Raw genomic sequence first — 24,451 nt, forward strand, 5'->3', positions numbered from 1 at the left:
AGAGGAGAAAATCCTCTTGTGCGATGATATCGTTGTCAGCAGCAATGAAGAGTTCCTGCTTCTTAAACACCAAGGGGACCCCCTTGACTGCTGGATTTTCCATTAAGCTGGAGAAGAGATAGCAGATTTATTTGGCTAGCTCTGCGATGTAAAGTGTTGCAGGCTTTTATCTTAAAGCCTGCCTTCTTTACCCCCAACACCTCCAACTCCTCCACCCTGTTCACAGCCTTAATGAAGAGGGACGCTGTACGCTGAAGTAGCCCTGTTTCAGATTCCAGGGAACAACTGTGTGCAGTGACATTCACTCTGATAGCGTTGACTTGCACTGTATTGTGCAGCAGAAGCACATATGCATCAGAACGTCAACCCAGTCACCGTATGCCAGTGTGCAACAGCAATGCCCCCATCAGAAACTATTACTATTCAGAGCTGTGCGGGGGCAGCTGAAACTCATTCTCTTGGGTGGTATAGGGGGTGGTGGGGGGTGGGGGGGTGACATCTGCTTGATCCGTGACCTCACAGCTTCAACCCCCCACTACTACATCTCCAGGGCTGCACACTGTGGTTCATTCTTTCATCCACAGCACTCCCAGGGCCTGGCAACCAGCTCTGCTTCAATATGTAAACAAAACAGAAATAACGTCTTTGTTTCTTTCCTCAAATCTCTCTGCGAGCATGTCGGCAGACGTCACACTAATTTGGGCCTATATTCTCTGTGCATGTCGTCCTCTTAGTTCAATAACTAGCCCATCCTGTAGTGGGGTAACCACTTTCGACTATGTGTTACAGGGACTACATGGGGACTTTCATCTCCAGTTTAAATCCAGCCCCAGATAAAAGCTCCTTCTGTTTATCAGTCAGAATGTTCCTTCGCAGTTAGTGCTTGGGGTTGACACAGTGGGAAATGATGCACAGCACAAAACTGCTCCTACTTCAAGATCAATTGATCTAAGCATTCTGTTAAAACTAGAAACAGTATTGTTGACACAAGAGACAAAAGAGACAGCAGGTGCTGGAATCTTCTGCAGCACCTTGTTGCCTCTGTCTGTCACCTTCCAGCCTCTGTCGCTATTACCACTCTCCCCACTGCCATCTGACTATTGCCCCTCCTCACCTGGATCTACCATTTACTTGCCAGCTCTTGCTCGACTCTTTCCCCTCATCTCCTTTTACTGGCCCCCTCCCTCCCTCTTAACCTGAAATGTCGACTGTGCATTTCCCTCTATAGGTGCTTCCTGCTGAGTTCTTCCCGCAGTCTGTTTTTTTTCCTTCAGGAAAGAATATTGTTGTTTCTGAGTTTGGATTGAGACCCATTTGTGGGTCAGAGAAGTTGAAACTTTATTTTGCATTTGGCTCTTCTACAACTGATCGCAGTATGTTTGATGGTTAGTCCATTTTCAGGCAATAATCTCGTTTCCCTGAATATTAACATTAACAAGCTATTAAAGTTTTTCGCCAGTAATATTTACAAACTATTGCCTCCCTTAGTTTCTTCTCTATTTTCCTTGCTAGCCCATGATATCCCATTCAAACTACAAGATGCACTTCTCAGTACAGTGACCCATCTCCCGTGAGGAGGGCAGTCTGTTTCTGGAAGACCTAATCTAACTTAGCGTTCTGTTCCCTTTGATCACATTTTGATCACCATTATAAGACCACCATCCTGTCAGCACTAAGTGATTCTGTGCAGGCGCTGACGTAAAAATAGTTGTATCGGTTAGGAGTCAAGCCAGACCAGATTCCTGGTGGCACTTGAAGTCTCGGATCCTTTTCAGGAGTCCATCCTTCTCAGTTAGATTTCTACTGCTGACTATTAGATCAGAAAAATCGGAAGCTATATCTGAAAGGTGTTCAAGCATCCGTGGGTTCCATTGCTATTGTGTCCTTCCAGTATTAAAGAAAATGAAAATTGGCACAAGATTATCCAATTTACAAACTTTGTAAGAGGAAGAATAGAAAGGCAGTATGTTATTTAAGTGGTGTTAAACTATTGAATACTGGCTTACAAAGAGATATGGATGTCTTGATGCAAGAAACACACAAGTTGGCAAGAAGGTGCAGAAAGTAGTTTAGAAGAAGCTGAAATGTTGCCCTTTATTACAAGGAGAATGGAATAGAAGAGTAAGGAAGCTTTGGAGCATTCAGTGAGTCATTTTCGGTGAGATGCCATCTGGAACATAGCACACAGTTGTACATTTGACAATGGATATACTTGCAACAAAAATGGTAAAACAAAAATACATCAGGAAAATTCATTGAGTAATTGTATTGGCGAATGAGAATAGGTTCCTTTTAGTTCATCAATCCAGAAGATTGAACATGTATAAAGAAACTAACTGGACCTTGAACAAAATTTAGAGTGATTCAGGAAATGCTGCCTCTGAAACATAACTGAATATGTCCACAACTACTGTTTTAAATGTGTTAACCAACCAATAATAATGCTCCATCAATTTGTAAGATTTGTGTTAGTAATGTAGAAAAGATTCCAAAGTGATTCAAATAGAATGAACTGCTGGTGTAGTGTAGGCAGCCATTGATCCCAGGGGATCATGGGTTTGCACTGTGTGGACCATGTCCTCTCCAGGGTGCAAGCCTGGACGGGAAGATTTGAAGAACCAGCTGTTGTCTATGCAGTGGGTTCCCCCTCTCCACGCCACTGATGTAGTCCAAGGGAAAGGCAAGCGCCAATACAGCCTGGCACCAGTGTCGTCGCAGAGGTTGCCAGAGTGACATTGTAAACAACATCAAACTGCCTTAGGGACCCCGGCTCCAGACTTCTTCCTTGGAGCACAAAGTAGGAACTGTTGGACAGGGTAGGAAAAAACAACTAAATACTTGGGTCTTAGAGGAGAAGGTGGGCTAGCAGTTCAATGGCCTTACAGAGGAATCTCCAGCTACTTAACTAAATAGTTAAATATCAGAGGTCCAATAATGGAGCAAAAGTGGAAAGGAAATAATGAATAATTAGCCTAGAAACAGAGGAACAATGTTTAGGGCAGATTTATACATCTAGATAAGGTTGTATAAGCAGGAAAGGTCAGGGTGCATACCAGCATTAACTTATGCCATAGAAGGAAGCCATCTGGCCTAAAGAATCTATGCTGGTTCTCAAAACAATCCCATCAATCCCATTCTCCCACTTGATTCCCTGTAATTTACTCTCCCTTACATGTTCTTTAACATGACCTGATTCTTCCAACAGCCATCTATCGAATATAGAGTGGACATGGAATGGATATTTCCGATAGTGGAGGAGTCCAGGGAAGGCACAACCTCTGCATACAAGGCTGGCCCTTCCAGAGGAATTTCTCCAGCCAGAGGGTGATGAACTTGTGGAATTCATTGCCACAGACAGCTGTGGAGGCCAAGCAGTTGGGTTTATTGAAAGCAGGGGTTGATAGGTTCTTGACTAGTAAGGGTGTCATGGGTTACCGGGAGAAGACAAGAGAATGGGGTTGAGAGGGAAAATAGATCAGCTATGTTTGAACAACAGAGCAAACTCAAAGGGCCAAATGGTCTATTTCTGCTCCTACGTCTTATGGCCTTATACTCTGAATTAACAATCATTTACAGTAGCCAATTAACCTAACAACCGTGTGGCATTGGGACATGGGCTAAAAAACAAATAGATAGGTATATGGTATGTGGTCACAGGGAGAATGTGTTGGGAGATCGCTGGAGCTGTGAATGGGCAGCTGTAACTTCAGTCAAATCATGAAAGTTAGGAAATGAAGTTTCAATTTCAAGCCATGTGGCACTGACAGTTCATGCCAGCTATTAAAGTTCAGGACTCTGAGATGGGATGGGGGAGGACTAGGTGTAGAGTTTTTAAAGTTCAAAGTTCAAAGTAACTTAGAGTTTTTCTAATTAACTGGAATGTATTAAATATAAAAAGACAGCAGTATAAATTTAGCAGTTACCGACTCAGGAAATAGGAATAGCAACAGAGGTTTACCAGAATGTGGCCTGGATTAGACGACCTTAATTATGGGGAAGGGATTTGGTAGACTGGAGCAAAGGAGGTAGATGGATAAGCTGTAAGATGTAAGATATAATATATAGAATCAGTTTGTGCCATTCAGCCCATCAGGTCTGCTCTGCTATTCAATCATGGCTGATTTTCTTCTTCAACCCCAATCTCCCACCTTCTCTCCGTAACTCTTAACCCTTAACCTTCTTATCAATCAAGAACCTGTGAACCCCTGTCTTAAACACACCTAATGACTTGGCCTCCACAGTTCTCTGTGACAATGAATTTCACAGATTCACCACTCCCTGAGTGAAGAATTTTCTCCTCATCTCAGTTTTAAAAACACACATCTTTTATTCCGAGGCTATGCCCTCAGATCCTGAACTCTCTTACTAATGGAAGCAGCTTCTCCACATCCAGGCCTTTCAGTATTCAGCAAGTTTCAATGGCCTTCCGCCCATCAAGTAAAAGGCAAGTATATATGTTTATGAAAGACATAGGTAGGGTAAATAGTCCAAAACTTCTTTCCATGATTGGGGTATCAACAAGAAAGCACAGGTTTAAAGTGAGACAAATCAGTTTTAAAGGGGTCCTGAGGGAAAAGTGGGCAGAAGAGGTCGTGGAATCAGAAACAATTACTACTTTGGGTTAATGATTTCAGTGCTCTACTATTCTTTGATCCTGGGTCTCTATGATTTTATGACAAGGTGATGATAAATCAAAAAACAATGTAAAGATGTGGGGTCACCAACAGCCCATGATCGTACACGATGCTGAGACAGTAATTGACCAGCCTTAGTCGAACAGTAGCCTGCTCATAGAGATAGAGAGTCATAGAAAAGTACAGCACAGAAACAGGCCCTTCGGCCCATCTAATCCATGCCAAACCATTTAAACTGTCTGCTCCCACCATATTCAGAGTCAGAATCAGGTTTAATATTACTGGCATATGTCGTGAAATTTGTTGTGCTACGGCAGCAGTACATTGCAATACATAATAATAGAGAAAAACTGTGAATTACAGTAAATATATATATTAGTTAAATTAAATAAGCAGTGCAAAAATACAAATAAAAAAGCTGTGAGGTAGTGTTCATGGGTTCAATGTCCATTCAGAAACTGAATTGCAGAGAGGACGAAGCTGCTCCCTGAACCATTGAAAATAATAAAAAAAAATTTTCATGCATTTTTTTAGAAAAGCAATCAAAATTGAGTACATTTTTAAGATGGTTAAATTGTGAGCAGTATTCTGACTAAGGATCAAATGACCATTAGTTGCAGATTCACTTTGTAATGCTTGATGCCTTGTAAATGCTTTTACAGGATCTGTAACTTGTCCTCCTTAATCTATTTCCTATATAGCCGCTACTCAGATATTCAGCCTTTTTGCCACTTTCTGATGTCCAACAAATTCCAGCAATGTAATACATATTTTTTAAGATATTATTTTGAAATGAATCTATATTTTTGACTTACTTCAACAGACGGGCAACCAAAATCAAGCAGAATGGTGAAATGAGCTCTCAGGGGAGGATAGGGGTAGTTTGAGAAAAATCTATGGAGAATGACAAGAAAATGCATTTATGTGTTGAGGTCATGAGAAGGTTGAGAATCTGTCCCCTTTTTTTTACATGCTAGAAACTGCTTCAAGTATAACTAACTGTTCCCTAAATACTAACAGATATACAAGAGCATGGGTGGCCCACACTTGAACCTTGTTAACCTCAGATAAAATTCTGGGCATCTTTAGTCTATAAAGTTGAGAAACCAAGACCACCCAAGTTGAAAGCACTGCTTCACCCTCCTTGGACCCGTTAGATCAGAACCCCCTAGAACTGTGCCATGATTCTTTCCACAAAAAAAACACATGGCTTTCCGGGAATAACCCTTCTGAAATGCCTGTGGTGGCAACGGCGATCTTTGTGAGAGAAGCCAGCTTTTCAGCAGCTCTTTTTTTTACAGCAGACAGGTGAAACACAATGTTAGTTGATTTAGTAACTTATAGTTGGGTGGGCGTGCATATTTATCTTCAAACACTTTCTGAGATCACTGCGAAAACTTGCTGGGAGCGGAATAACTGAATGCCGTCCAACTGCAGTGTGGTACTGGTCTCAGAATCACAATTTGTTTCATGTGAAATTCTATTCTAGACAAGCTCCAGGCTCTGTCAACATTCATCCTTGTTTAATAACCTTGGCTACAAAGCCTTATTCACACTAGCAGACTCCCGCTGATAATAATGTATTAACACCAATCCACTCCAATGCTGCTCATCAATATCTAGCACCGGATACTTGGCCAGAAAGGTACCAAGCAAACTTTCAAAAGCATGAACTTTGTGCTGGAATATACAACTCTTTCAGTGGGACCTGGAGGAACTGGTTCCCTGATACTGCTTAGGGCTAAAAGGGAAACTGGCTTCATTCAAGCTGCCTTGTAAAATGAAGAGAGGGGTTAACTGTAGGATCAGAGAGACAGAGAATTTATGTGTTGCAGGATTTTTTTTTGTTTTTGACAATGTAGATTTGCTAGCTCGTGATGGCAATTGAAAGAGGAGTCCATGAACCACCAGAATTTGTTTTATTTAGTTAAATTGGCTGCTTATTTCTATACTGATTCTGCATACGGATGGTTAGATTAGATTAGATTAGATTATTTTAGATTATGAGGACACGCAGTCCTCTTTTATTGTCATATAGTAATGCATGCATTAAGAAATGATACAATGTTTTTCCAGAATGATATCACAGAGACACATGACAAACCAAGACTGAAAAACTGACAAAAACCACATAATTATAACGTATAGTTACAACAGTGCAAAGCAATACCGTAATTTGATAAGAACAGACCATGGGCACGGTCAAGTCACAGATTCTCTCGAAAGCATTCCCTATTGCTTAGCTCATAAAGGTTCCTACCCTGTCAGATATGTTAAGGGTAACACAGTACAGCAATATGTGCAAATAAAATATTTTCAATTACAGTTTTCATTTTCAAACAGAAAGTGCAATCTGAATTGGAAGGGACATAAAATGAGTATTTACAGCTAGGTCCACAGAGAGATTACCTCCTTCATGTTTCTTCGCGCCTCACATGAGCCCCACCTATTTGTTTAATTTTGCTATGCCCTCCTGTCCTCTCCGCTTTCACTCAGCTGAACAACAAACTGGCGCGCATTACCTCGGCCTGCCAGCTCACTACACTGAGCAGCTCTCTTCACGTTCTGCCCGCACCCACAAAACAACAGACGTACAAGGCACCTTTGAGTAATTCTGCTTTGAAATGGCAATAGCCCTCACCACAGCTATCCCAGTTTCCAGCCTGGCTGTAACTCATGGATGTGGTCCAGCACCACGAGGAAGGTGGGAATCGTTATTCCTCACACTTCCAAAGTACCTCACAGCAATATTTACAGATGAAACCAGATTAAAAGTATCTCATTTTCTTCTTGCAGCTGTCTTTTCTTTTGGCTTCTCCAATTTTCACCCATTTTCTCTCTCCTGGAAGAAATACATATCCACACATACTTATTTCCCTTGTTATGTACTTCATGTTATAAAAAGCGAATCTCAGCAAAAGAAAAATTGAACAGAGGAGGAATTATGAACAAAGAATCATCCAGAGTTGCACCCGGTGAGGGAGAGATGTGGGGGCAGGTGAAAAGGGAATGTTTGGCTGGTGGGGGTGGAAGCATTGGGAGAGGAATGATGTTAAAATTTCTGGGACCTGAGTGGTCAGTGCAGGGTGGGGTGGGGTGGAGTGGCTGTTTATTAGGTAGTGGTTTGTGGCCAGTTGTGATTGTGTGGTTGGAGGGTGGGTCCATTACTAGGGATCTGAAGGCGTTGCTGCTGGCAAAGTGCGGGGAGCCAAATGTTGAAAGACGTAAGTAAACTGTGGATTTGTCTGACAGGCATCAGGGCCCAGTGTGTATGGAAGAGGCTAGTTTCAAAGAACCATCAAATCCCTTGGCACAGAATAGGGCCATTTTTGTCCACCTCGTCCACACCAACCATAATGACTCTTTATAGTCATCCCATCTACTTGCATTAGGCCTGTATCTCAGAATGTCTTTCATACCTAAGTATTTATCCAAAAGCCTTTTAAATGATAGAAATGCATCCGCCCCCCCCCCCCACCAGTTCCTCCTTCAGCTCGTTCCAAGCAACCACTAACGACTTGGATAAACTTGGATTGTTAAATCCAGAGGGATGTGGAATGAAATGATGAAGTATATGAAATTAAGAGAAGCATAGACAGGATTTATAGTCAGAGTCTTTTTCTCTCAGAGCAGCAAGATCAACTACGAGAACAGAGGTCCCCAACCTTGAGTCTGCGGAGCCCTCAGGTAACGGTAGAGGTCTGTAGCGTAAAGAAGTTTGGGAACCCCTGTACAAGAGGATAGAGGGGAAAGGTTAAAGGGGTTTTACAAGGTGAGTTCTTTAAACAAGTGTGGTAAAAGCCTGGAATGCGTTGCCAGGGGAGGTGGTGGAAGCAGGTATGGTAGCAACGGTTAGGATGCTTTTAGACAGGTCCAGTAACAGGCAGGGGGTGGAAGGGTGCCGGCCACATTCAGGCAGATGGGACTGGTTTGGTTTGGCATCATGTTCAACACACGCTTCGTGGGCTGAAGGACCTACCCCTGTGCTGTACTTTTCTCCACTCTCTGTGTGGAAATCTTACCCCACAGATCTCCAGTAAATTTCTCCCTTCATGCCTTAAATCTGTGCCCTGTAATTCTGGACTTGCCTGCCTGGGAAAAAAAGACTCTCTTATAATATTTACCTTATCTATGCCCTTCATAATTTATAACTCTCTATAAGGTTACCCTCAGTCTCTTATTCTTCACTGAGAATAAAGTCAAACTACCCACCTCTCCTTGTAACTACAACCTCCCATTCCAGCCAACTTCATGTTCTCAGCAAGGCTCAGAATTGGTCACTTTCAGGGTAATACTGCCCCTGGCCCCTACTGATATCTGGTTTCAGGGACTTTTTGTTAGCAATGATGGAAGTCAGCAAAGGGAACAGTGGCAGACACCAGTCCTAACTGTGATGGTGGCATTGAAGTAATTTCATAATCAAAAAAGTTCTTTCATCTTGTGACACTTAAAGGAGGGCTCTAGGCTGGATTTTACAAATTAGGCCTGTCAGCATAAGTCTCGCCTTTCAGCCACACTGATCCATATTCAGGATGAACACAGCAGCCAATTTTCCTGCTGCAATGGTCGGGTTGAAAAATTATGGGTAACATTAGGCTGCCTTTCTGATTTGTATTAGCAAGTGCTTAGTTCCACAGGCTCAGTTATAACGTGTGAAATTCAGATCAAACTCATTTTGATCTTACTTTGCGCATTTAAGACCCAGGGGTCAGACTCAGATCTAATATCACTGACTTCTACGACATGAAATTTGTTGTTTTGCAGCATCAGTACACTGCAAAGGTGGCATGGCCATGTAGTGGTTAGCACAACGCTTCACAGTACCGGCGACCTGGGTTCAATTCCGTCCACTGCCTGTAACGAGACTGTATGTTCTCCCTGTGACTGCGTGGGTTTCCTCCAGGTGCTCCAGTTTCCTCCCACAGGCCAAAGGAGCAACAGTTGGTAGATTAATTGTAAGTTGTCCTGTGATTAGTCTAAGGTTAAATCAGGGGTTGCTGGGCAGGAAGAACCTATTCCATGCTGTCTCACAATAAATAAATAAAATACAATTACTATAAATTACAAAAATAATTAGAATCAGAGTCCGAATCTGAATCAAGTTTAATATCACTGACATGTGTGATGAAACTTGTTGGCTTTGCGGCGGCGGTACAATGCAATACTCAGTAATAGAGAAGAGAGTGAATTACAGCAAGTATATTTTTATATTAAATAGTTAAATTAAATAAGTAGTGCAAAAATAGAATTTTTAAAGAGGTAGTGAGGTAGTGCTCATGGGTTCAATGTCCATTCGGATATCAGATGACAGGAGGGAAGGAGCTGTTCAGAAATTGTTGCCTTCACGCTTGGGTATCTCCTTCTTGATGGTAGCAATGGGAACAAGGCATGGCCAGAGTGATGGGGGTCCTTAATGATGGATGCCGCCTTCCTGAGGCATCGCTCCTTGAAGATATTCATGGGTGCATGGATTGTTCAGAAATCTCTTGGCAGAGGGGACGAAGCTGTTTCTGAATCGTTAAATCTGGGTCTTTAGGTTCTTGTACCTCCTCCCCGATGGTAGTGATGATAAACGGGCTTGTCCCAGATGCTAAGGTCCTCGGTGCTCAACTTCTCCATCATTATTGTTTCAAAACTCTTCGTATTGAGTGTCTATGTGTACGCCACTATTAAAACACAATGGTAAACTAAAATTTGGCCAGATTTGTGATTTTTTCTAAAGATCCAGAGCAAAGCTGCATTGATATATTCTCCTAGTTGCTTCCCTGCTTGGTTTATCATGATTATAAAGGCTATTTTAAGGATTTTTTAAAAAGATGCACTAGTCTTTAAGAATATTTTGATAAATAGAGCCATTTCTTCTATATTCAGGTGGAAAATGATTGTTTATTGAAGATAAAACAGAGATTGTGTGATAAATGAATCAGGCTTCAGAAGAGGGAGAGATAGTTCCCAACATTGGATGCAAAGAATGGATTCACCTTACCTCTTCACCCACCCATTATCACTCTCTGGTGCTCCTCCCCCTTTTTCTTTCTTCAGTTGTCTTCTGTGTCTTTCACCAATCAATTTCCCGGCTCTTTACTTCATCCCTCCCCCTCTAGGTACATACGTAAGGCTCCTTTTCATTGACTACAGCTCTGCCTTTAATACCATCTTTCTAAATAAACTGATTCCTAAGCTCCAGAACCTGGGCCTTAGCACTCAGATCTGCAGCTGGATCTTCAACTTCCTCACAGACAGGACCCAGGCTGTAAAAATAGGGGACAAGCTCTCCTCTACAATCACTCTGGACACCAGTTCCCCACAAGGCTGTGTACTCAGCCCCCTGCTGTACTCACTGTACACCCATGATTGTGTAGCTAAGTTTCCATCAAACTCAATATATAAGTTTGCTGATGGCACAACAATTGTAGGCCGTATCTCGGGTAATGATGAGTTTGAGTACAGAGAGGAAATTAAGAACCTGGTGGCATGGTGCGAAGACAATAACCTATCCCTCAATGTCAGCAAGAGGAAGGAATTGGTTGTTGACTTCAGAAGGAGTAGCGTACTGCACGACCCAATATACATCGGTGGTAAGCAAGTGGAACAGGTCAAAAGCTTTAAGTTCCTTGGGGTCAATATCACAAATGACCTGACTTGGTCCAACCAAGCAGAGTTCACTGCCAAGAAGGCCCACCAGCGCCTTTACTTCCTGAGAAAACTAAAGAAATTTGGCCTGTCCCCTAAAACCCTCACTAATTTTTATAGATGAACCGTAGAAAGCATTCTTCTAGGGTGCATCATAAACTGGTATGGAAGTTGTCCTGTCTAAGACCGAAAGAAGCTGCAGAAGATCGTGAACACGGCGCGGCACATCACAGAAAACCAATCTTCCGTCCTTGGACTCACTTTACACCGCACGCTGTCAGAGCAGTGCTGCCAGGATAATTAAGGACACGACCCACCCAGCCAACACACTTTTCGTCCCTCTTCCCTCCGGGAGAAGGCTCAGGAGCTTGAAGACTCGTACGGCCAGATTTGGGAACAGCTTCTTTCCGACTGTGATAAGACTGCTGAACGGATCCTGACCCGGATGTGGGACGTACCCTCCAAATATCCGGACCTGCCTCTCGGTTTTTTTTTTGCACTACCTTACTTCCCATTTTTCTATTTTCTATTTTCATTTTTCTACTTATGATTTATAATTTAAATTTTTAATATTTACTAATTTTAACTATTTTTAATATTTAATATTTGTAATCCAGGGAGTGTGAAGCGCAGATTCAAATATCGCTGTGATGATTGTACATTCTAGTACTAATTGTTTGGCGACAATAAAGTATAAAGTAAGTAAGGTTTCACCTATTACCTGGTGTTTCTCTCTCCTCTCCCCCACTTTTTAAATCTACTCCTCAGCTTTTTTTCTCCAGTCCTGCAGAGGGGTTTCAGCCCGAAACATCGACTGTACTCTTTTCCATCGATGCTGCCTGGCCTGCTGAGTTCCTCTAGTATTTTGTGTGTGTTGCCGGGTTTTCCAGCATCTACAGATTTTCTCATTTGTGAATGGATTCACTTTGTATTCCAGCAAATGGAAGAACATTGCCATCTGCTGGAGATCAGGGGTATTAGGCAAACCCTTGACTGTGTGGTTGGAAAGGGACTGGGCCAGATTTATTTAGTGAACTGACAAGCTAATACAACTGCTCCGAAAAGATGGAGCGAGGAGTGCAGCCTAGAGCACCAAGGGCCAGGATGGATGAGGAACTGTAATATATCACCAGCAGCTTTCAGGATTTGGAAGTAAAGATAACCTGGCATCGGCCATTAGGTAAAAATGGACAAAACATCACTAGGCTAATGATCTCAAGACTTCAAAATGCCATTAAATGGCAGGTCAGTGATTCCTATGAAGGGATGATGAAATGATGATTATTCTTTGAATGTAGCATAAACATAATGTCTTGTTAGTTGTGCCAAGCATCATATCCCCAGAGCACTGAAACATAAGATAAATTTACTCAGAATCTGCCATTCTATTTCTTCAGCCTATTCCACCACGGTATTAGATTGCAATTGATCTTAATTGCACCTAGCTACCTTCACTTTTTAATTATTGGTACATAGACTGAAGAATCACATTACTGAAACCTCCAAATAGCCCTTCTTCATGTCATTACATGCACAAGAGTTCCATGTTTTCATGTTGTTTTATATGAAGAAGTGCTTCCTTATATCACTCCTGAATGAGCTGCTCTAATATTATACTATACTTTTTATGGACTTTCTGCCAGAGGAGGTAGATACTTTAAATGCATATTACCTATTCCTTTTATTCAACTTGGTCTTCTATGTCCAAGGGAAATCAGGCAAATTCTATGCATCATTATCTCAGCCCTTTCTTTGTTAGTGTTATTTTGGTAAATGTGCTCTGGACTTCCTTCAAGATATATTAAACTTGAAGAGAAGCAGTCAAAAATTAATAACATTCAAGTTTCTAATGATGTGGAAAGTGAAGTCCTCCACATACAGGTTAATCAGAGCTTTACATATCAATAACATAACCTGTTTCTGCCTGCGTTACAGTCCTATTGAAATAAATAGTGTCATTGCATAGAAAATCTTAGAAAATACTATTTCTTAGATTCATCATGGATAACCTCTTGGAATTACGCATTAAGTGCTGTGTATTACGATCTGCCTAGCCACCTAATCACATCCATGTGACTTTATATACAACATGATGTGTCATCAGTGAACTTTGATAAAGTTATTCCTTCATCCTCATCTTTCGAAAATGTCATGATCACTTAAATATTTTGTTTTGACTTTTTATTAAAGTTTGACTTTATGCAAGAAGGCAAGGGAGGCAGTCTATCATCTGCACTAGGTGTCTATGTTGATTTTGATCATTTACTGTTATCAAAAGAATGTAGCAGCACACACTTGATGAGCTCCTCCATCGAAAACTATCAGGAACTAGTACACGGTTTTGTAGTAATTTAGTAGTGTTGGTAGTGGTCTAATTTATTCTGTATTTCATCTAAATACATAACTTCTTATTCAGTTAAATTATAGTTTGTCTTTCCATGAAATTTTTGCTAATTGGGACAGCCACTTAATTGGGCCAAAATGTGCTGATCCCGGTGTGCCCCAATTAACTGGACTCCACTGTATTTAAAGTGGAGGTTGATAGGTTCTTGATTAGTAAGGGTATCAAAGTTTACCGGGAGAAAACAGGAGAATGGAATTCAGGGGGAAAAATAAATCATCTCTGATCAAATGGTAGAGCAGACCTGATGGGCCAAATAGTCTCCTGTTTCTTATGGTCTTATTGTATCAGTTCTGTACTGGATTATCATTAGGAGACCTCAGTCAGTATGGATCAGTGATAACATCTCCTCTTTGCTGACAATCAACACAGCGTCCTTCAAGTGTGCTCTACTCTCTACATTCATGACTGTGTGCCTAAACACAGCTCGGATGCCATCTATAAACTCACAGAATTACCATTGTTGTTAGCAGAAACTCAGATGGCGACAAAGAGATAGACTGGCCAGTTGAGCAGTGTCACAACAGCAATCTCACACGTAATATCAGGAAGACCAAGGAATTGATTGTGAAGTCGGAAAAACATACACCCGTTGTCGTCGAGGAGTCTTGGAAATTTCGATAGAAGTGCAGTGGAAAGCTTTCTGACTGGATGCATCACCACCTGGTACAGAGGCTCCAATGCCCAGGATGGAAAGAGGCTGCAGAGGATTGTAGATTCAGCCAGCTCCATCACAGGCACCACGCCCCCCCCCCCCATTGCTGAGGGGATCTTCAAGCAGTGGTACCTCAAGAAGGTAGCAGGGTCATTAGGGACCCTCACCATCAGGACACGGCCTCTCCTCATTACTACCAGCAGGGAAGAGGTACAAACCCACGTTCAAAATTTCTTCTCCTCCACCATCAGATTTCTGAGCAGTCAAAGAACACTACCTCATTATTCCTTTTTTTGCACTGTTTACTTATTTAGTAGCTATAGTAATTTTGTGTCTTTGCACTGTAAAGCTTCCACAGAGCAACGCGTTTCATGTCATACAGTGCTGTGCAAAAGTCTTAGGCACATTTATATAACTAGGGTGGCTAAGACTTTTGCACAGTACTGTATGACATGAAATGTGCTCTTTTGTAGTACTGTGCAGCATTAGTACAGTGCAATACATAAAATTACTACAATATAAGACAGTGATAATACACCTGATTCTGATTACGAACTCGTATGAGGCTTAAGAAGTGAAATTACAAGAAATATGAGCGAGGGAACAGAAAACTCATGGATAAGTGAGCTTCAACAGGCATGAGAGATAGGGGAAACAGAGAGAAGTTAAAGAGGATTGCACAGTGAGAGGCAGGATGCAAAGGAACATTTGAAATTTGAGCTGGTGAAGATTTCACTTGAGAAAAGAACAAATTCTTCCAGATTTTGGCAGGATAGATATGGAGTTAATGTTTTCCCTGGCTGATGTTTCTAGAACTATATGTCTGTATTCAACAAAATGACAAATCGCTTTACACATGTAGTGAATCTTTAGAATTTCCTACTGAAGAGGGCTACAGTAACTCAGTGTTGAATATGTTCGAGCAGTGATCAATAGATTTTAGATATTAAAGGAATAAAGGGATATGATTAGTGCTAGTTATAATCAACTGTGATCTTATTGCATAGTAGGACAGGCACTAAGGGCTGAATGGCCTGTTCCTGCTTTTAATGTTCTTAGGTAGAAGATGTGGAACAAGATGAGATGCTCGAAGGACAGTCTGCCAGAGGGGAAGAGGGGAAAATCATGGTGTGATTTGATGGTGAGATCCACATTGCCACCTTAATAGTCTGGATGAGACAAGTGATAGAAGATGTACCCAAGTTGGGAGGATATACTGAGGCAGAAATGTCTTCCCTATTGGCCATATTTCCATAAAGACCATGATGTTGATACAGTTTTACATAATGTCATAGGTAGCTTCGGCATTCTTCAAAGATGAGGTGATGCTGTGAATTTTCTAATGCAAGGGAAAAATTTGTGAAAGGAAAAGGTTTGAGATAACCATGGTTTAAGCAGTAATCTCATCTACTTGCTAATGCCTTTGAATGGAAAGGCATTCTTCTCTGTTTTCACTCATATTCAATCTAGTAAATTCCTCATCCAAACTATTTTTAATTTCTCTTTGTCTCAGATACTCTATCGTCATTGTTTGTTGCTTAACTGCCATCCTTCACTTGTGGGACTACATTCCTGTAGCCATGATAATTCTCTTAAAATATTCAATGTTGTTCAATACCCCTCATAATCATTTCCTTTTGTTTTCTTTCCACAGCCCTTCAAAGTTCGAAGCACATTTATTATCAAAGAATGTTTCAATGATATAACCTTGAGATTTGTCTGTAGCCACAATGCAAGGAACCTAAAAGAATCCAATTTAAAAAAAATAAAGACCAACCCCAATGCACAAAGAAAATGAAAAAACTACAAATCATGCCTAAAATAGAAGCGAGCAATAGCATTCTGAACCAAATTGAGTCCTTAGATCTAAATCCCTGGAACAGAGCGAAGTAGGCCAAAAGCCTCAGTATCAGTTCATCATATCAGCGGGGCAAGTCACCGTGTAGCTCGCAGTCAGGAAGCACAGCAGCTGGGAGCGGTGTCAACGCCGTGGAGAGAGGTGAACATTGCGAGACAGCCAGCGAAATCGGCCGAACTCTCACCTCCGATCCCGACGCCTTGCCTTTCCTTCACTTACATTCCTTTGTTGTTTATTGGAACTCTTCTCACAGAATCTCTCCTCCTCCAAAGCAAAATATAGATTTATACAAAACTAATATGGATATGAATCACTAAGGAGAATATAACTGATAATTGATATTATGAATTACTGTTTCCAATTGACACAAGGTTCCTTTCTCAAGATCTTTGAGTCAGAATTTAAAATCTGCAGCATGGTTATTAGCTATCTCAGTAGTGTGATGTGGAGTTTAATGTTTGAAGTAAGCAAACTAAAGATATGACAATCGACTAATGCTTTGGCAGCTTTTTTCACTTCAAATCAAAGCTTTGATGGTGGAAAACATCAGCATTCCACTGATATGCAGTATCTGTGCCTTGTAGGAATTGCTAGTGTTTGCACAATATGCAACCAGTCAACTTCTCCTTGATAAAGTTCCTCTTCACAAGATCACAAGACAAAGGAGCAGAAGTAGGCCATTCAGCCCGTCAAGTCTGCCCCACCATTCCACTATGAGCTAAACTATTCTCCCATCTAGTTCCAATTTCTGGCTTTTTCCCCATATCCTTTGATACCCTGACTAATTAGATACCTATCAATCTCCTCCTTAAACACCCTTAATGATCAGGCCTCCACAGCTGTATGTGGCAATGAATTCCATAAATCCATGACCCTCTGGCTAAAAAAATTTCTCTTCATCTCTGATTTAAATAGGTACCCTCTAATTCGAAGACTGTGGCCTCTTGTCCTGGACTCACCCACCAAGGGAAACAGCCTTTCCACATCTACTCTGTCCAACTCTTTCAACATTCGAAATGTTTCTATGAGATCCCCTCTCATTCTTCTATACTCTAATGAATACAGTCCAAGAGTCGAAAAACACTCCTCATATGTTAGCTCCTGCATTCCAGGAATCATCCTCGTAAATCTTCACTGAACTCTCTCCAACATCAGTACATCCCTTCTAAGATTGGGGGCCCAAAACTGCACCGTATTCCAAATGAGGTCTCACCAGTGCCCCATAGAGCCTCATCAACACCTCCTTACTCTTATACACTATTCCTCTTGAAATGAATGCCAACATAAGATTTGCTTTCCTTACCGCCAATCCAACCTGGTAGTTAACCTTTAGGGTATCCTGCACGAGGACCCCCAAGTCCCTTTGCACTTCCAATTTTTGAATTTTCTCCCCATCTAAATAATAATCTGCCCGATTATTTCTTCTTCCAAAATGTACAACCGTACATTTCTCAACATTGTATCTCATATGCCATTTCTTTGCCCACTCTCCTAAACTGACCAAGTCGCTCTGCAACCTTTCTGTTTCTTCAACACTTTCTGCTCCTCCACCTGTCTTGGTGTCATCTGCAAACTTAGCCACAAAACTATTTAATCCGTAATCTAAATCATCAGTGGCTCAGCTTTTGCAAATGTTGGAAATCTAAAATAGAAACAGGAAATACTGGGGAGGAAGCTCGACTTGTCAGTCAGCACCTGTGGAAAGAGACGGACTCATCTTTTCAGGTCACTGACCTTCCCTCAGTTTCGCTGGATCATTGATCTGAAATGTTAACTCATGTTCTTTCTCCACAGACACTGCCTGACCACTTTGAGCCCTTCCAGCCGGATGAATCGAAGGTCAGCGACCTGAAAAGCTGAGTCTACCTCTTACCACAGATGCTGACTGACAAGTCGAATATTCTCCACATTACTTCCTGTTTCTATTGTAGATTTCCAAAATTTACAGGCTTTTTTTTTTGTTTTTCAAAGTAATGACAAACTTAAACCTTTAAAAATAGTTTTCCTGTTTTGACTATTCATTCTGTGGCAGCATGGCTCTGCTCACGTTCAGTACCTGAGGGAATTAGCAGCTTCATGATATGTGAGAAATTGTTTGCTAAATGAAACGATAAGGTCAATGCAGCACAAGTGTATATAATCAATCTCAGCTACAAACGGCAGTTTCTAGATTCATTGCCCCTTCCCTGAGATCTCTCTAATATTGGCAAGATTAGATTAGAATTTCCTTCTTAGTACTCAGCCAAGAATCTTAGGTCATTTTCCAGATAATGTATTTCATAATACCACTCTAGAGAGATTCAGATTTGCTCCTTAATTGGCAAGGTGAAGTCTTGTTATCTGTGGGGTTTTTTTAATCACAAGCAAAAAGTCAGAGAATTTTTTCAGCAGCTGGGCATCATACTTTAAAAGGAGCTATATATGCTGGGCAGAAAACTCCTGGTACATCTTCACTGAATTACTTATAAATATTGCAATATAAGTGGAGAGGGGTGGAGATGTGTCTCTTCCAAAGGAGGTGTAAAGCGCGCTAGCCTGCAAGTCACCCTTGGATAAGTGGTAGCACCTGCTTAACCCCGTCCTGATCAGAGTCATGTGAAACCATGGGAGCAGGTGGTGGATGGTCATATGAACAGCTGGTGCATATCACAAGTCCTGGTTGTGCGACCACCAGCACCAGACAGACAATCTTTGAAGAGTATTGGTAATGGCTGGGGTCACACATCTTGTAAAGAGACTGCCCAGAAGAAAACAATGGAAAACCATTTGTAGAAAAATTTGCCTAAAGCAATCATGGTCATGAGACCATGATCACCTGCATCATTAAAGTTCAAGGATACACATTGTATCAAAAGGACAGGCAGGAAGGCAAAGAGGACAGTGTTGCTGGGTTGGTAAAAAATGAAATCAAATCATTACAATGAGGTGGCATAGGGTCGGAAGGTGTTGAATCGTTGTGGATAGAGCTAAGGAACTGCAAGGGTAAAAAGACCCTTATTGGAGGTATATACAGACCCCAAACAGTAGTAAGGATGTGGCTTATTAGAGCAAAAATTAGTGGGAAGTTGGAGGATTGGCAAGCTTTTAAATACCAAGAAAAGGAAACTAAAAAAGTCATTAGGAAGGCATAGATGGAATATGAAAATAGGCTAGCCAATAATATTAAAGAAGATGCCAAAAGTTTCTTCAGATACAGTACATAAAGTGTAAACAACAGGCGAGAGTGGATGTCGGACCATTAGAAAATGATGTTGGAGAGGTAGTAATGGAGGACAAGAAAGAGACAGATGAACTGAGTAAGTATTTTTCATCAGTCTTCACTGTGGAAGACATTAGCATTATGGTGAAAGTTCCAGGAGTGAGGGGTCATAAAGTGTGTGAAGTTACCATTACTCGGGAGAAGGTTCTTGGGAAGCTGAAAGTTCTAAAGGTAAATAAGTCACCTGGGCCAGATGGTGTACACCCCAGGGTTCTGAAAGAGGTGGCTGAAGAGATTGTGGAGGAATTAGGAATGATCTTTCGAGAATTACTAGCCCGACCTCGGTGGTTGGGAAGATGTCGGAGTCGATTGCTAAGGATGTGGCTTCAGGGTACTTGGGGGCAGATGATAAAATAGGCTGTAGTCAGCATGATTTCCTCAAAGAAAAATCTTGCCAGACAAATCTGTTGGAACTCTTTAAAGAAATAACAAGCAGATAGACAAAGTTGATATTGAGTACATGGATTTTCAGAAGACCTTTGACAAGGCTATTTAATAACATATGAGTCCATGATACTACAGAAGAGATTCTAGCATGGATAAAGCAGAGGTTGATTGGCAGGAGGTAAAGGGTGGGAATAAAGGGAGTCTTTTCTAGTGGGCTGACAGTGACTAGTAGTCTTTCACAGGGGCTCTGTTGGGATTGATTCTTTTTACATTATATGTCAATGATTTGGATGATGGAATTGATGGTTTTGTTGCAAAGTTTGCAGATGATACAAACATAGGTGGAGGTGCAGGTAGTTTTGAGGAAGTAGAGGGGCAACAGAAAAATTTAGACAGATTAGGAGAATGGGCATTGAAATGGCAGATGGAATACAGGTGTCCCCCGCTTTTCGAACGTTTGCTTTACGAAACCTCACTGTTACGAAAGACCTACATTAGTACCCTGTTTTCGCTTTCAGAAGGTGTTTTCACTGTTACGAAGAAAGGCAGCGTGCAATAAAAGGCAGCGCGTGTCCCGAGCAGCCACTCTCCTCCAGATTCGGAACGGCATTGCTTTAACACGTTGCATTGAGCAGTCATTAGCAAGATGAGTTCTAAGGTCTCGGAAAAGCCTGAAAGAGTAAGGGTGTTACACTTAGCGTAAAACTAGACATAATTAAGTGTTTCAATCGTGGTGAACGAAGCAAGGAGTTTGGCTTGTGGAAGTTGATGAAGATGATGTTGAAGAGGTTTTGGCATCCCATGACCAAGAACTGATAGATGAAGAGCTGATACAATTGGACGAGGAAAGGATAACAATTGAAACCGAATGCAGAAAGTGAAGCAACTGCAGGAGATTTTCGCTACAACGATAAAGTACAACTTTAATTTTGAAAGGGTACGTAGATTTAGGGGATATTTGCAGGATGGTTTGAGTGCTTACAAACAACTGTATGATAGAAAAATGCGTGAGGCTCAGCAGTCAAGCAAGCCTTCCACATCAGCCACAGCAGACGATGAACCTCGACCTTCGACATCGAGGCGGGCAGTCATAGGAGAAGATGAGCTGCCTGCCCTGATCAACAATGAGATGACACCCCCGTGTCCCACCACACCAACACCCAGGCCCCGGACTGATACTATACCGATTCACAAAGAACGCAGTGGTAGCCAGGAGGCACACAGTACATCTTTAAGAAAAAAGCCGAAATAAACATGCTAATTAATTAGGTGCCACCTAGCATGTAATTGTCGGCCCAGATCAGAGGCGATGCAATCAGCAATCGCCTCTGATCTGCACCGACATTTACGTGTCGGGCAGCACCTAATTAATTAGCATGTTTATTTCAGCTTTTTTCTTAACGATGTGCTGTGTGCCTCCTGGCTACCGCTGTGTTCTTCGCAGCAATGTATTGGGTCGGCGGCCCGGAGGGTGGGGGCCACTGCACCACCCAGCCTGTGACGACTCAGTCTAACACACCATCATCAGTGTGCTCGGCGCTGTTTTCCCAATTCCGATAAGTGATACTACACTGTACATACATTATTTCTACTTTATTCGGCCCATTCAGACTGCTTCCCCATTTCATCATGGCTGATTCATTTCCCACTCGGCTCCATCCACCTGCCTTCTCCCCATAACCTTTTATGCCCTGACTAATCAAGAACCTCACCCTCCACAGCTGTCCAGCCGTCTGTGACAATGAATTCCACAGATTCACCACCTTCACTGGCTAAAGATATTTCTCCTCATGTTTCCTATGCTGGGGGAGTCCAGGATCAGAGGGCACAACCTCCGAATAGAGGGACGTCCGTTTAGAACAGACATCCCTCTATCTGGAGGTTGTGCCCTCTGATCCCGGGCTCTCCCTGCATAGGAAACTTCCTCAGCACAGCCACTCTATCTATAATGTTTAACATTCGATAAGCTTCAATGAGATCCCCCCTCATTCTTCTGAATTCCAGCGAGTACAGTCCTGGAGCCATCAATCACTCCTCATATGATAACCTTTTCATTCCCGGAATCATTCTCATGAATCTCCTCTGAACACTCTCCAATGTCAGCACATCCTTTCTTAAATAAGGGGCCCAAAATGCTCTCAATACAGCAAGTGTGGCTTCATCAGTGTTTTATAAAGCCTCAGCATTACATCCTTACATTTAAATTCTGGTCCTCTCAAAATTAATGTATTTGCCTTCCTCACCGCAACTCAATCTGCAAACTTACCTTTGGAGAGTTCTGCATGAGGACTCCTAAGTTCCTTTGCACATTAGATTTTTGATTTATCTCCCTCTTTAACAAATAATCTATGCTTTTATTCCTTCTACCAAAGTGCATGACCATACACTTTTCAGGAATGTATTCCATCCACCATTTCTTTTCCCACTCTCCTAACCTCTCTAAATCTGTCTGCAGCTTCCTGTTTCCTCAACACTACCTACCCCTCCACCTATCTCCATATCATCTCCAAACTTGGCCACAAAGTCATCAATTCTGTCATCCAAGTCATTGACACACAATGTAAAAAGAAGCGATCCCAACACCAACCATTGCAGAACACCACTAGTCACCAGCTGCCAATCAGAGCAGCCTCCCTTTATTCCAAATCTTTGCTTCCTACCAATCATCCAGTGCACTATCCATGTTAGTATCTTCCCTGTAATACCATGGGCTCTTAATTGTTAAGCAGTCTCATGTATAGCATCTTTGCAAAGTTGTAAATCCAAATACACAACATTCACCAATTCTCCTTTGTCTATCCTGCTTGTTATTTCCTCAAAGAATTCCAACAGATTTGTCAGGCAAGATTTTCCCTCAAGAAAACCATGCTGACTTAGGCCTATTTTATCATGTGCCTCCATGTACCCCAAAACTACATCCTTAACTAGCAATTCCAACATCTTCCCAACCACTGAGGTCACACTAACTAGCCTATAATTTCCTTACTTCTACCTCTCTCCTTCCACGTGTGGGCACGTGGCCAAGTGGTTAGGGCATTGGACTAGCTACCTGAAGTCCGTGAGTTCGAGCCCCAGCTGAGGGAACTTGTTGTGTCCTTGAGCAAGGCACTTAATCAGACATTGCTCTGCGATGACACTGGTGCCAAGCTGTATGGGTCCTAATGCCATTCCCTTGGACATTGGTGTCATGGAGAGGGGAGACTTGCAGCATGGGCAACTGCTGGTCTTCCATATAACCTTGCCCAGGCCTGCGCCCTGGAGAGTGAAGACTTTCCAGACGCAGATCCATGGCCTCGCAAGACGCACGGATGCCTTAATGACCTCCGTCCTTCCCTTCTTGAAGCATGAAGTGACATTTATAATTTTCCAGTCTTCTGGAACCAAGCCGTTAATAATGCCTCCACAGTCCCTTCAGCTACCTCTTTCAGAATCCTGCAGTGTAATCCATTTGGTCCAGGTCACTTACCTACCTTGGGACCTTTCAGTTTCCCATGCGCCTTTTTCCTAGTAATAGCAACTTCACTCACTTCTTCCTCTGACACTCCTGAACTTCCAGAATACAGCTAGTGTTTTTCACAGTAAAGACAGATGTAAAATACTTCTACAGTTCATATGTAATCTCCTTGTCCCCCACTACTATCTCCCCAGTGTCATTTTCCAATATCTAGTCTTGCCTCTCTTTTTATTTACCTGATCAAACTTACGGTATCCTCTTTGATATTGTTGGCTAGCTTACCTTCCTATTTCATCTTTTCCCCCCTTATGGTTTTTCAGTTGCCTTGTGTAGGTCATTACAACTTTGAGGAGATTTGATATGTCATCGAAGATTGTGACAAATTTCAATAGACAATAGACAATAGGTGCAGAAGTAGACCATTTGGCCCTTCGAGCCTGCGCCGCCATTCTGAGATCATGGCTGATCATCTACCATCAATACCCGGTTCCTGCCTTGTCCCCATAACCCTTGATTCCCCTATGCATAAGATACCTCTCTAGCTCCTTCTTGAAAGCATCCAGAGGATTGGCCTCCACTGCCTTCTGAGGCAGCGCGTTCCACACCTCCACAACTCTCTGGGAGAAGAAGTTCCTCCTCAACTCTGTCCTAAACGACCTACCCCTTATTCTTAAACCATGCCCTCTGGTACTGTACTCTCCAAGCATCTGGAACATATTTCCTGCCTCTATCTTGTCCAATCCCTTAATAATCTTATATGTCTCAATCAGATCCCCCCTCAATCTCCTTAATTCCAGCCTGTACAAGCCCAGTCTCTCTAACCTCTCTGCGTAAGACAGTCCGGACATCCCAGGAATTAACCTAGTGAACCTACGCCGCACCTCCTCCACAGCCAGGATGTCCTTCCTTAACCCTGGAGACCAAAACTGCACACAATACTCCAGGTGTGGTCTCACCAGGGCCCTGTACAAATGCAAAAGGATTTCCTTGCTCTTGTACTCAATTCTCTTTGTAATAAAGGCCAACATTCCATTAGCCTTCTTCACTGCCTGCTGCACTTGCTCATTCACCTTCAGAGACTGATGAACAAGTACTCCTAGATCTCTTTGTATTTCTCCCTTACCTAACTTCACACTGTTCAGATAATAATCTGCCTTCCTGTTCTTGCTC

General features: G+C 42.1%; 1 protein-coding gene across 5 annotated transcripts in view; it reads right to left on the minus strand.

The window, feature by feature from the left end:
* The window catches only part of hsd17b3 (hydroxysteroid (17-beta) dehydrogenase 3), a 90,315-nt gene that overhangs the window by 13,166 nt on the left and 52,698 nt on the right, over positions 1–24,451 (minus strand). The window contains exon 14 of one of the 5 annotated variants that reach the window (XR_010020607.1): positions 5,450–5,528. The exons of the other annotated variants lie outside the window; for them this stretch is intronic. The gene's annotated coding sequence lies outside the window, so the exon portion shown is untranslated. The remainder of the gene's footprint in view (positions 1–5,449; positions 5,529–24,451) is intronic. 5 annotated transcript variants of the gene reach the window in all.

The sequence above is a fragment of the Mobula hypostoma genome, chromosome 16 (assembly GCF_963921235.1).
Source record: "Mobula hypostoma chromosome 16, sMobHyp1.1, whole genome shotgun sequence".
Classification (NCBI taxonomy): domain Eukaryota; kingdom Metazoa; phylum Chordata; class Chondrichthyes; order Myliobatiformes; family Myliobatidae; genus Mobula; species Mobula hypostoma.